The sequence below is a fragment of the Portunus trituberculatus genome, chromosome 38, assembly GCF_017591435.1.
Source record: "Portunus trituberculatus isolate SZX2019 chromosome 38, ASM1759143v1, whole genome shotgun sequence".
Classification (NCBI taxonomy): Eukaryota; Metazoa; Arthropoda; class Malacostraca; order Decapoda; family Portunidae; genus Portunus; species Portunus trituberculatus.
The window spans coordinates 31844106-31859042 of NC_059292.1; the positions used below are offsets into that span (position 1 = coordinate 31844106).

At 35.7% G+C, this 14937-nt stretch overlaps 1 long non-coding RNA gene across 1 annotated transcript in view; it reads right to left on the bottom strand.

The window, feature by feature from the left end:
• Window positions 1–2837: 2837 nt before the first annotated feature.
• Window positions 2838–14937, bottom strand: part of LOC123514535 — a 153238-nt gene continuing 141138 nt past the window's right edge. Inside the window, exon 4 of the long non-coding RNA XR_006677630.1 lies at window positions 2838–2900. This is a non-coding gene — a long non-coding RNA (uncharacterized LOC123514535). The remainder of the gene's footprint in view (window positions 2901–14937) is intronic.

Here is a 14937-nt window from a genome sequence, read left to right on the forward strand (position 1 = left end):
AAATATAAATGCTTCGTATAGGGACAGCGACGTGTATGACTTCCACGATTTTTCTACGAGATGAGTATGCCCTCAACATGAAATTGGTAAGAACGGAAGTTGAACTTACGATATGTGAATGAACCAGAGACGACTATATGGTCCCGAAATAGATAAACGGAAAATTTGTAGCTATATAAGGTAAGTGTATGGAGTTAAGATAAGTGTATGGACGCTGAGATAATTGTATGCACCCTGAGGTAGTTCTATGGAGCTAAGATAAGTGTATAAACTCGAGTTAAGTATACTTGAGATTGAGAATTAATCGTAGACGAGAGTATGATATTACATAACGTGATAATCATGCCCAAGGTGCTTTTTGTGAGTCATGTTTTGGCAGAGTTAAATACAGTTTCTCAATGTCATTTTTGTACTAATATTACCATTATTATTATTATTATTATTATTATTATTATTATTATTATTATTATTATTATTTATTCATTTATCCGTTTTTTTTTTTTTTTTTTTCGTTTTATGCATTGTATATTTTTTCTTTCCCACCAGTTGTATATGTGACATACCCCTTAACTTTTAGTATGTGTTGTTTCGACTATGATATTCTTTTGTTAATCATATTGAGTACGTTGTGTTGTTAATGTCATATCACATCATATCATATACAAACTTGGTGCGAGTAGAGTCTGAGGTGAATATACCAAAACAGCGTGTAAACCTAGGAAACAAAAAGCCACACAAACCTAAACAAAGTTCTGTTCTCTCAAATCGGAGTTACACCAAAAAGTGGAAAATGATTTTGTTAACCTCTGATTTACTATGGAAGAAAAATAAGAAAAGAAATCTTGCCATCCACCGCAGGCCTACAAAAAAAAAAAAATTCTGCTCTCTGCAAACGCCCAGAAACATCGACCTTTTATTATTCTTCATTTTTCTCTACCTCTTGTGTGTGTGCATCTTTGTGCGTTGGTGGTGGGTGGGTGAATTTTCCGAGGGTTTGTGTGTTGTCAATGTTGAATACTGACTGGAAATATTAAGATATACATAAATACGGATTCTGATGTATGATCAGGGAACTTGAATAGTAGAATGGCTAATGATAACCTGTATTTTTATGTCATACATATACTTACGTTCAGCATTTAATGTTGAATGTATCGTCACAATTTCGTATATATGGCCAATTCACATTCTGAAAAAGAAAACTCCAAAAATATTTTCTCTTTAGTATTATATTCTTTTAAATTTATTGGGTAATGCTCTCTTCATGTTTTTTTTTTTTTTTATCACGTTCCCGCACTTCCATCGCCGCCGCCTTTACCTTTATCCCTTGCCTTGCCTATAAGCAATGCCCACCTGGTGACACTTCATATGACTAGACTTACTAAACTCCCCGCTTAATAGTAAAATATATTTCATCTCTTACTAAGCTGATAAATAAATATACTTTCTTTACATAATTATAAGAAAAAATACTGTATATCATTATTTACGAACATTAAGTTTTATATGCATTACAATTCAGGACGCAGAAATGTCATCCGTGACTTCCAACACATAACATAAAATAAATAAAGAGATCAAGAGTTCAGCGACTCTCCTAAGCCACTCCAGATTCATATGTAATGAACTGTGTGTGAGCCTGCCTAAAAACACCGTATATTTTGTTCTCGATCGTGTTTGTACGAAGAGGAAAATGTATTTTTCTTGTATGTCAGGAGCTATTAGAATACCTCAGATATTCCAAAGCCAATTCCTGCACGTGCTCACATGCACACACGCGCGCGCACACACAAAAAAAAAAAATGAATAGATAAATAAATAAATATATATAATAAAAAATAATAATAATAATACAATAATAATAATATCTCAGAACATAATAATTGCATGTCTAAGTTTTTCATTATAATGTGAGATGCAAGAGGTATTTTCTTCAGTCAGTAAATCACAATAGGAAATTCCTGCAATCAAACGGTGCTGAATCATCTGAGTTTCAGGAGACGATGTTAAACGGTAACGTCAGAAGTATTACGTTTCCACTATACTCCTGTAAGGAAAACTTTCTCTGCGACTCGGCAGGAGTTTGGATAAATAACAAAATTGCTTTGTTTTGCACACAAACTAGCGACTCCCATCAGGAAGTTGCGTGAAGGAGAGGAGCTGCCAAGCACCGCAGCGCCATACATCCATTATTCCACATACTGATTCCTACACCCATGGACATTTACCCTCTCTATATCTTCTTACCAATAAGTAATTTTCTACAAATACATATAAAAACACACTTTCATAATTTGCGTATATGCTTTTGGCATGGTCTATATATATATATATATATATATATATATATATATATATATATATATATATATATATATATATATATATATATATTTTTTTTTTTTCCCTTTTATTTTCAGTATAAATAAATAAATAAATAAATAAATAAATAAATAAATATATATATATATATATATATATATATATATATATATATATATATATATATATATATATATATATATATATATATATACGTATATATCTATATCTATATATATATATATATATATATATATATATATATATATATATATATATATATATATATAAACCTTAATAAAAGAGTAAGACAGGTTACATACTTTTCTAACGCCAGGAAACTCACTATATACACAATACACTACGGATTTGCGTACACAGACTGCCACTACAGACATTCACAGGGTAAACATACGCCTACCTACTAACACATACTTCACTCCAACCAGGACGGCAGGAGCATGAATACAAATTCAAGTCTACAAACACACACCAAGGGCGTCATTGACACTTGCCTGGGGAGGGGCGTCCTGCCACCACAAAGGGAAGGGAGGGCATGGTAGGCTCACATTAACAGACTGAAACAAGACCAAACCAGATGTATAATAAAAACCATAAAAAACTAAAGATTCAATAATGGCAACTGAAACATCCAAAGAATGTCTTGCTTCCAGAAATTCAGGATGAAAACAACACCAGCAATAATGATAACAGAAATAATAATAATAATAATAATAATAATAATAATAATAATAATAATAATAATAATAATAATAATGTGTAATGGACAAATAAATGAGGATATGTACAGTCATGGTAGGGAAGAGGGGGTATGTGGGTCCAGCAGAATAAAGAAGTCTCTTAGGCCATCAACAGCACAGCAGCACAGCAGCACAGCATCATCAGCAGGCTTCTCCGAGCACCACCTGCCTGTCGGGGTGTCACACTTCCTCCTCTGCTAAAGATGAATGATGAGATGTTTGAGTGAGTGATTCCAATAAGATATGCAGATAAAAAGCTAGACTAATGACCGATTGACTCATGACGTAATGAATGAGTGGATCATCGCTAGCGGAGTTATATGTAAAATACTAACTAATGGTCGAAACATTCATAACCAACATGATTTATGCCCCGTGTGATTTGTATATTAGTTCATAAGAAGCAATGATGGTGTGGTGATGGTACGAGCACATTCCAAGTAGTAGGAATGTCTAATTCATCCTTTGTACTGTTAAATGTCCTGCAAGTAATTTCTATCCATGAAAATTCCATCTACCAGATTTCAGCAAAGTGTTTTAACATTAATCAAATGTGATGCTTAGGCTAAAATAATATAAGAAGAGGAGCAGTTTCTTTGAGAGAAATTATCATTTTGGAGTTTCTTGCTGGTATTAACAAATATTCCAAGGAAAATTACATCTATCATCACAGTATTCAGGGCTACCTAAGTTACCTAGTACCTTTGAACTCCCATTTCCACGCCGGTAAAGCAAGTTGAAGGGCGTCATGTACTTTAAGGGACACTTGACATTTGACCATTATAATTAAAAACATTAGATATTTTTAGAGCATCGACTTACTATAGGCTATGAATCTTAAGTTACAATTCTTAAAAACATAATGAATAACAATGGATACAGCTATTCAAACTAGTGTCAAGCCATGCAAATAGGAGATACTTTCAAAATTACTCATACATTTCTCATGTGTACTTTTATTATAATGGAAATTTAATAGAGGAAAAGCTAAAGACATGCCATTGCAACCATTCTTAAGAAATAAAAAAATAAAAATTATCAAGTATTCTTCACCGTTACTGTCTTTTATACCTGTATACATTATTATATAAGTGTGTATATAACGCGTGTGTGTGTGTGTGCGTGTGTGTGTGTGTGTGTGTGTGTGTGTGTGTGTGTGTGTGTGTGTGTGTGTGTGTGTGTGTGTGTGTGTGTGTGTGTGTGTGTGTGTGTGATCAGTTTCATCTTCAACTTCTTTACCAGTAAAAGATTATTAACTACATACCTTCTCTATTTTCGGAAGCAGTAAACAAACGCCATTATTCTTCCATTACTAATACAGCTGAGCAAAATGATATTATTCCAGCAAATGAGATTCTTTGGTCATATGGATATTTCTACTCACACCAAAATCCAATATGGCGCTACATTCGCCATTTTCTACTATTTTTTTCTATCCTTTCCCTCCAATGATTTCGAAAATTCTTTCAGACAAAATAGTTATTCGCTATAATATGTACAAAATAAATTACTAATTCTAACTTATTCTATGACGAAGCAGATATAGCTCACGTAAATGTGTGCAAAAAATAAAAATAAAAAGATGGTACGAATCAAGGCGCAAACTAAAAATATACTATGTAATAAAGAAACATGATATATACAGCATTACCTGCCCATCAACGAGACCTGACAGACCAAGAGAACGATCCATATGATACATATTTTTCTGAGGTGAATGTGGCGCTTAACTAATATTCAACAGGTGGTTTCAGTATGACGTAAAAGCAGCCCCAAAAGAATGGAGGCGAGTATTTACATTCTTCAAAACCTCTCTCTCTCTCTCTCTCTCTCTCTCTCTCTCTCTCTCTCTCTCTCTCTCTCTGTAGCGTGAATTCAGCTTGTCCATTCCTGCCTTCTCTTCTGTATAAGCACATATTTGATACACTCGGAACTAACACCATCCAACAGCTTCACTTAGATTATAATAACACTACTACTTGCTGACTGAAAGAACAGTATATTTTTTTTTCACATCAAATATCTGAAAAAAGTAATCAATTATCTTATACAATGCGAAGAGAGTATATAAAGCATGAGCAACAGTACAGCATACAATACAAGAAGTGTTAAAAATATACCAAAAAAGCAGGTACAGTAATTCCTGGACTCAGTAGCCATGCAAATACAATAGGAAAAAAGCTAAATGTAGGTATAAATGATATATAAAGAAAAAAAAGTGTGGGCTGCAGAGTAGATTTGAGCAGCCGCGACAAAAAAGAAGGATGAGTGTGACCAGCGAGGGGAAGGAAGGCAAGTTTACATATTAGAGCAGCATCGCCTTGCTCCCCTGCTGCCGCTAGACTGACAGGTGACGGAGCTGCGCCCGCCGCCCTGACGACAGCAAAGAAAATTCTGCACACCTGGACAATATTAATTATCAGGCAATCATTCTGACTTAAAAAAAGAAGATGATATGAGGAAAGGTAAGACACTTCTCTGCCAGTATTAGCACACATACACACGCGCGCACACATACACACACACACACACACACACACACACACACACACACACACACACACACACACACACACACACATATATATATATATATATATATATATATATATATATATATATATATATATATATATATATATATATATATGAGGACAAGCAAAAGAAATCACTCGGGAATTTCCATATGAGAGCGGCCCTTCTGCCCCTCCCTCTCCATCCGACCCTAAGGTGTCTCGGTCTTCCGGGCACCGCACGTCTACTCCTGACAATGTTTTGTGTCACCAGAACAGCTAAATTCCATGCCGCTCTCAGATGTTTAAATTAAATCGTGTGCATATGGAACATTTTCTTTGTAGCACTGGGAATCGCTACTGTGGGGTGGGTGAGCAAGACTAACACTTCACTCTTTCGCACACTAATGCGAAGTGTTCCACAGATTTGTTATACATTTTTCATCTCATGATTTCATGTAGTTTTTTTTTTTTTTTTTGCCATGCGATAAACTTAAGACATAAGTTATACATCTGAGTAACGTTGACAGATTCTAAAAGAACAAACACACATGTTTTACTTTGATTCCATTGGAAATTAATCAAATTAATTCCGTTCGCTTACTTGGCATAAACTATACAAAGATCACAAAAACACAAGACAGACAGCATGGGCAAAGAAAAAGAATGTAACCTAAGCAGTTAATGAAAGCTTATGATTTTTATATCCATCTTCATTTTAGGAGTGGCACAAGACCTCCTAAGAAACGTATTAGAAGTCTTCTTAATTGCCTCATTATCTTGTTGGAGAGATGTTCTTTGTGTGCGTTTTCATGAAGATGAATGCCAGCTTACAACATTATACAGATAAACACTTTCTTTAATTTGCAGAATATGAAACTGATCAAGATGCTGATATATGGAACACCAACTGCAACAACACAGAAGACGAGAGAGCTTAGGACAATACCTATCAGACTACATGATTCCCAACAGCACAATACAGAACTAAATAAGTATCATGTTTATGGGACCATTCACTTATTTTTTATTTTGTTTGATTTATTTCTGCCAACCTTCACATCAGAGCGGCGTCGTTCTCTTGGATACACCGCAGACCTTGCGATCAATGAAAGGCGTGCAAAACTAGATAATTATCAGACATTCCACATTAAAAGGCAAAAAAAAAAAAACAGTAGTGTGTTGGGTTTTTTCTGAGTTTCTTCCGCAGCTTGGAACGAAACACCCAGTGTGTTTCTATATGTAATTTTCACGCATGTAAAACTCAAAGCTGTAACATCGTATGCATACACAGCAGGTTCACTTGTCTTATTTTCCGATATAACAGGTACCTTGTCGAAACATTAGCGGTAATCTCGCTTCACTGATTCATGGTGACGTAGTTATTCGATTTCATAATTAGATTATTTACCAATAAATTATAAATGTACATAGGAATTAACAAAGGAAAAACAGTAGTGTCAATAAAATACTTCCTTAAACCACTAGAACAGATAATAAATTAAATAGAATATTTAAACGGACAAATAAATAAACGTGAATAAGATGAAAAAAAAAAATTGTTTATGTGCCAGTGTCTAATTAGTTAGGTTCATATGTATGGAGTTGACCGATTGTTATGAAACCTATGCTGTTTTATTATTATTATCATCATTGCAGCAAAAGTAGTCTAATAATACTGAAGGAACACAACTCTGATAAAAAAAAAATGAATAAATTAACCCCTTCACTACTGAGATACATTTTTGTGTATGATAAGATGATTTTACTGACATTAAGGAGAGTGTACGGAGGTCAGAAGATTAATGGCCACAGTCTTCACTATTTTACTCCCAACATAAGTTTCTGAAGCTATAACATCACCAAATAGTAACCAGAATGAATATGAAAGCGCGTCATGGTAGTGAAGGATTAATAAAGACGGCAAGACCCTTCAGGACAGGACACCATTTCTCTCCTTAGGCCTACATAAGTCTACCTTTCTACACTTTCGTGTAAAAAGTACAGCATGCTGAAATGCGGATTGGAATTGCTCATGAATAGATTACCAGTAAACTTTTACGCAAATTTTAACGAAAGAACGAGTCCACTGGTGTAGTGGTGGAGATACGTGAGGTGTACCAAGCGATATAATATTAACAGTCATTTCAATGAAGACACACACACACACACACACACACACACACACACACACACACACACACACACAAACATCGTTATGATTAGACGTTAAATGTCATGTTCATACACATAAATGGTCATATATATGATGGTAAGTACGGTCCGTGCATACAATATGAATGACAGGAAGTGCTAGAGCTTCTAACCAATGGAAGCATGTCTAGTTTGTGCACAACACACAGAGGTAAAAGCTGCCAGACATGTAATAAAATTTCTATACAGTGGCTAAAACTTCTATTAGCTTCATAATAAATTGAAAATCGAAATTCTTAGTCCGAAATAGGGGAAGATCAGCAAGGAAAAAGAGAATGAAACACGTTATTATTGTAACATTAATAATAGCAGATTTTATCCAGACAGAGAACAGGCACAGCGTGTCCTCTCCTTGGCTTACTATCTCTGTCCATGGTTCTTCTCCCCACCCCCTCCCCCTAAAAAAAAAATATTCAGTGACCACAGAGACGATCAAATTAATCACTCCTATGCCAGTTGTCTTCTTGAGCACTAGAAACTGAAGAGGTTGATTCATCCCTCACACTCGCATTTCACACACACACACACACACACACACACACACACACACACACACACACACACACACACACACAAAGATAAAGATAAAATATACTTTATTCGTCAAATTCTAATACATTAAATTTGGTATACAAAATTAAATCCATTTTGGCTGGTAGTTGTTTGTACATTGAAAATAAAAAAAAATCAATGAAGTAATAAAAGACAAAAAAAAAAAAAAATAAATAAATAAATAAAAACATTTAAAAACGTTACTGGGGCTGTTCATATAAATGTTAATTTTCTCTCTTATACATGCAATGATAAGTTATTTCTACCTTTATCACAGACTGTCACATACAGTTAATATGGCCACTTACACTAAAAGTTTTGTGATGATAGGTGGTTGAAGAGAAGAATGCTTTTAGGTACAAATGACTTTTTATACCTGCATAGTCAGAGCTAACTTTCTACGATACCTTAGATATGTATAACAATTATGTAGCGGATAGGTTATACCTTTCATAATCCTGTCTACTTGTTTCATTGTATCTGTCTGATAAAAGCTTATCTAGTGATATGGTCTGTGCACATAGCTTTCCTGCCTTTTCAACAATCCTTCGCTGTTTGTTTTTTATCTTTACAGGCTATTTATCACTTTATCTACACGAAGGTTACTCCGTGTAGATATATACGAAATACAAGTCACACATAATACAGGTTCTTGGCAGCCGTTTTAACTTAATATAATTATATAAGATTACGTTGAATATACAGAAACTGCCGCACCAAAACCTTTATATCAACAAAAACAGTCAGGCCACTAACATTATTGCCGCAACACTTCCAACCTGCTAGTGATGCAAATAATCAATAACATTTTGATGTGTTTGTTGTACGATCGTCTCGAGAAAACCTGAAACACGCAGTTTTCAGATTTACGCAGAGTGCGTTATTTAAGTGCATCAAGTACGTGGGCAAGAAAATTTTGAGAACAGTGGGTCCCCACTCAATCCTCTCACTGCACCACGTCATCTCATCCTTTAACAGTATTTTAATGTGAATATTGACACTAAATCAGAGTAAGAATGCAAACAGCTTCTCATGAAATGTGAAAAAATTCAGGACATTTAGTGATCATTCCATGGCGCAACAACCACCTCAATATGATGTCATAACTGCTGCATGGTGCATGGGGTAGATCGTTCATTAAATTAGACTTTGAACATCTACAGTTCGGTAAAATATAGTAAACTTGAAGTTTTAAAATGAGATATTGAAGACAAAAAAAAAAATGTTATTCCCAATAACAAAATACTTTCTTTATTGCAAATATAAACTAAATAGAATTTACAACTGATATTTTTGCAAACGCAAACGTTGCTAACGAACTGCAACATTCATATTTTTTTCCTTTGCTAATGCCACACTAAGAATCTTTCTCCTAATAATGATATCAAGGATTTTAATGAAACGTTTATGTTGTGACTTGTAGGAAATAAAAAAAAAGGAAAATAATTTATATTAAAGTCTGAGTAAAAGTTTCGTGTAGAAAAGGTGAAAGGCTAATGAATTTCTAGAAAAGTATAACGAGAGACTCGGGGTTAAATGAATTGAAAATATCAGGAGCTTTTGTCACATCATATTTCATATCAGCGATATATATCCAGAGTACCAAAAGATAGTCGGTCTCTATAGTGTTCATGAAAATAATAGTAAAGGAGGTCGATTACCAAAAAAATAATATCAATCATACAGGAAAGATTTTCATAATATATATATATATATATATAAGGCACTATTATGTTCCATTTTATGAACAATTTAAGTCTCTCTTTTATTTAAAGTCTAAACTAGAAAAAATCGCTTCTTATTTCTACCTAACACTGCTTCGCTTTTAGTGCTCTTTGTCAGTTTTGGTTTTTCTCTTTCAGCTGCTAATGCTGTACAGTGGCCTTATTCGTGCATGTATGGAGTAGGCTTCACATGTATGCCTGGGGGAGGGAGTTTCATTTACACCATTCTCTTAGACAAGGTGAAATCAGACGATTTTCGTGTAATTAGCTGACCGTCTTCAGCCGCTCCATAAGCCGTAATGTTGCATATCTTTCTCTCTTCTACCACTGTTTTCATGCTAACTGTTCTTCTCATCACCCTGCAAGCTCCCTGCACAGGACTTCTTTTTTTTCTTATCCCTATTCTATCTACCTCTCTAATATAGGAGTTAATCAGTGTTCTCAATTATTCATATCTTTAATTCCTTACTTTTGTAAACTGTGGAACTCCCTACTAGCGTCTATGTTTCCTTTTTATCATCTGAATTATTCCAACCACTTTTTGACTGTTTGTTGTCCTGCACTTATGTCGTACCCCATAGCGTTAACTCCTTCAGTACTGGGACACATTTTTACCTAGAGATTTGTGTACGATTAGATAATTTTATTGCCATTAGGAAGGGTCTACAGAGGTCAGAAGATTATTGGCCACAGTCTTCACTATTTCAATTCCCACATAAGTTTCTGAAGCTGTATATAATCACCAAATAATAACCAGAATGAATATGAAAAGACGTCATAGTACTGAAGGGGATAATGTTAAATCAACATTAATGGACCTGGTTTTAACGTTGGTCATATATATATATATATATATATATATATATATATATATATATATATATATATATATATATATATATATATATATATATATATATATATATATATATATATATATATATATATATATATATATATATATATATATATATATATATATATGAAGGTGACGAAACATTTCCAGTTATTTGTCACTGGACGAACGAAATTGAAACGTATTGTTTGAGAGCCTAAGCAATACTCAGAGAAAAAATAAATGTTACGAAGAGGATGAAAAAGAAGAAGAAAAAGAAGAAAAAAAGAAGGAGAAGGAGAAGGAGAAGAAGATAAAGAAAAAGAAACAAAGAAGAAAAAGAAGAGCAATAAAAACAAAAACAACAATATCGATTACGATGATTTAATTAAATTAATATAGATAATAATAAACATAGATAATAATAAATAATAATAAACATATTTACTAGAAATAGATAGGTTGCAAAAAAAAATAATGTGTGAGGAACAAAACAACAAACTACAACACCTTATATGTGGAAACAAAATACCATATGATGTGGAATTTCAAGCCTAGTTACGAATCACTACCTTATCCTTGCTAACAAAAATCATAAAACTGATACATCTGTCACATATTAAACAATACAAAGAACGGAAAATTTTATAACCACGATAAATTTAGCTACATTTCGGATTTAAGCCATAACAGACTTAAATGGCAAGATGAAAATGACGACCAGACAAAAAATATAAGGTTCACAAAAATATAATGGACGACAATTAGTGTCGAAAAAGATACTGATCAAGGAAGACACTGCACCATCTTGTGAAAAGTTCTAAAAAGCTAAGCTATGCCAAAGCCATGCTGACAAAGATATATAAATAAAGTAATCTAATATATATAAATAATCATACAAAAAATCATACAAAAACGAGAGTGCCTTTTTGTCTTCAATTAGGACTTGTAATGATTCTAAGATGACGATAGAGTAAAATACAGCGCTCGACTTAATACCGATAGCATCAAGGCACTTATGATATTCCATCAAAGCAAACAGTGGAGTTAAATTTTGCTTAAGGTAAGTTTCACCCCAATTCACCATGCATTATGCATAAGTTAAATGATATAATGTTTAATTCCTATGTTTAACTATGTTCCAACCCCTGTTCACCTGACAGTGAATAGGTACAGGATGTAAGCCGAGGAGTTGTGTCTCTGCTTCACGACAGAACACACACACACACACACACACACACACACACACACTGGGCGTGGAGCAGCGCTCTAGCGCGTAAGTGCGATCGGCGTTCATGGCAAAATCTGATACTTGCAAGTTTAGAATACACACTCCGAAGAATTAAAGGTTTACTGCGTAACAATTCGAGGAAAATGTTGTCCCCAACTCATAAAACAGAGTAATAAAAATTGCTTTACGTTACATTCTGAGGATGGAAACTGCATTTCCCTGAAGTGTCATGCGATAAATGGTGTATTTAATTTCCCTTTGTGTGTGTGTGTGTGTGTGTGTGTGTGTGTGTGTGTGTGTGTGTGTGTGTGTGTGTGTGTGTGTGTGTGTGTGTGTGTGTGTGTGTGTGATACATGATATATACATATATATATATATATATATATATATATATATATATATATATATATATATATATATATATATATATAGAGAGAGAGAGAGAGAGAGAGAGAGAGAGAGAGAGAGAGAGAGAGAGAGAGAGAGAGAGAGAGAGAGAGAGATGTGTGTGTGGAATAATATATATATATATATATATATATATATATATATATATATATATATATATATATATATATATATATATATATATATATATATATATATATATATATATATATATATATATATATATATATATATATATATATACAGAGAGAGAGAGAGAGAGAGAGAGAGAGAGAGAGAGAGAGAGAGAGAGAGAGAGAGAGAGAGAGAGAGAGAGAGACAGAGAGTCTGATAAAGCAGATAGGGACATGGAGAGATAAAGTGGAAGACAATCAGATGATTCACGTCGAGAAATACGTATATACATATTTGTATCTACATATACATATGTAACGATATATAAATAGAAATATATGCCAAGACAGCAAGAAATAGATCATTGCGCATGCGGTTACAATTTTATAGGCAAAAAGACACCCAGAAGAATATCTATGGAATTAAAGAGACTGGTGAATGGACAGATGCAGCAGCAGACAAACAAGGCAGAGGAACAGAGAGGCAGATAGGGAGACATATCTACAGATGCTGTGCGCGCCGGCGATCGGTGAATAAAGCAAACAACAATAAAGACTGAACTCTTCCGTGTGGTGCACCTGTGACCAGCTCCAGCTAGGGCGAGGAGGCGCGGCCAGGATTAGACAGAAATACAGTATAGACAGGCAGACTGGGGGACACACTCACCCTCTGCCATGTGTCAGATAGATAGATACTGAAGTAAAAACATAAAAAAAGACTGAAAGGTACATTGATAAAAAGCAAGACTGACAACTGTCCAACCACTTAGCTAACTACCTAGCTAACCAAGCCAATTTGCCATCAAGATACCCAGGTAATCAACCTTGCACATCACTAGCAAGACGACCAAACAGATATATGGAATCTCGGTCACAGCAGCCAATCAACAATCTAGCTAACAAACACAGATGGCGAGCTGGCTAACCATTCACAGAGACAAAGACAGACACCCACTTAGACATACATACATACAGACAGCTAAACATTCAAACAGACAAACCAAGTGCATTGCACCCAACCAGTCATTAGCCAACCCGCCAGCCAGCCAACCAGAGAGAGCCATAACATCTCGCCGACCAAACCTCCCTCCCCTTTCCCTCTCTGCTCGTAGGACGTAAATCATCTCACATAAATATCGGATTAAAAACAAAACTACAAATGAAAGATCTCCACAGCCACATGAAGTGCAAATGATGAGAACGGGAGAAACAAAAACATTAACACTCCTTTTATCAAGCTGGGGGAAAAAGAGAGGGCAGAGGAAAAAGAAAAGAGAAAATCCTTAGTTGTGTTCAAGGTGCAGAAGAAACATCGGAGACGGGCAAAATCGAAACTCGGTCGGGAAAGGGATGGAGGTGTGAGGGGCGTGAGGGGTTTAGGAGGGGAGAGGAGCACTGCAGCGGGAGAAATGTTACACCGGCTGCCGGCCATGAACACAGGCCTCAGAAATACCAGAAACACCAGCAGGGGATAGCCAGTAGCAGTCCTCGTCCCTTCCGCTCCCTCAACACCCGGCCGTCCAAACCCCCCGACCTCCCATCCCCCGGCATCCCTTGGCACCTCGCCCCGCGCCTATCGACCCCCCGGCAAGCCTCGCTGTAAACAAGGGACCCTCGTTCTCCCACACACCGCTGGAGGTGAGCTATCCCAAGCACCGAGCCGCCTCCATAGGGTTGGCTTATCCGAGGGTCATTTTGCCGAAGGGTCACGTCCTCTATATCGCCCACCTTATGAGACGCCCGCTCGTGCTGGCAATTTTTGGGGGTTATTATATATGACAAAATGGCTCCAGTGTGGCCAAGGGAATTTGGTTTGTCTCTTCCTTCTCTGTCTCTGCCTCGGCCTCTCTCTCTTCACTCCCGCCTCCCCTCAATGAGCATAGAGCGAGGCGGGAACATCTGAGGAGCGAGGGCGATGAGATAGTGCATGGTGACGTGCTGCTCCGCCTACTGCATGGCCATCGTGTGTATGTCATGCGGTAGTGGCGGCTGTTGAAGGTGTGTGTGTGTGTGTGTGTGTGTGTGTGTGTGTGTGTGTGTGTGTGTGTGTGTGTGTCCTACATATTGATGGTTCTCAGACTGTCCCCGGGGCATGGGTAGCCATTTTTGCCCACCGACACCACCACCTATGAATGAAGAATTCCCTCTCTCAATCACACGTCTTTCTTGATATGACACTAAAAATAAAGGAATAGATTTATTCCTGTTAACTTGCATAACGTCTTAACATGTAAACTTCAGAAACAGCATCATAGAAGGACACA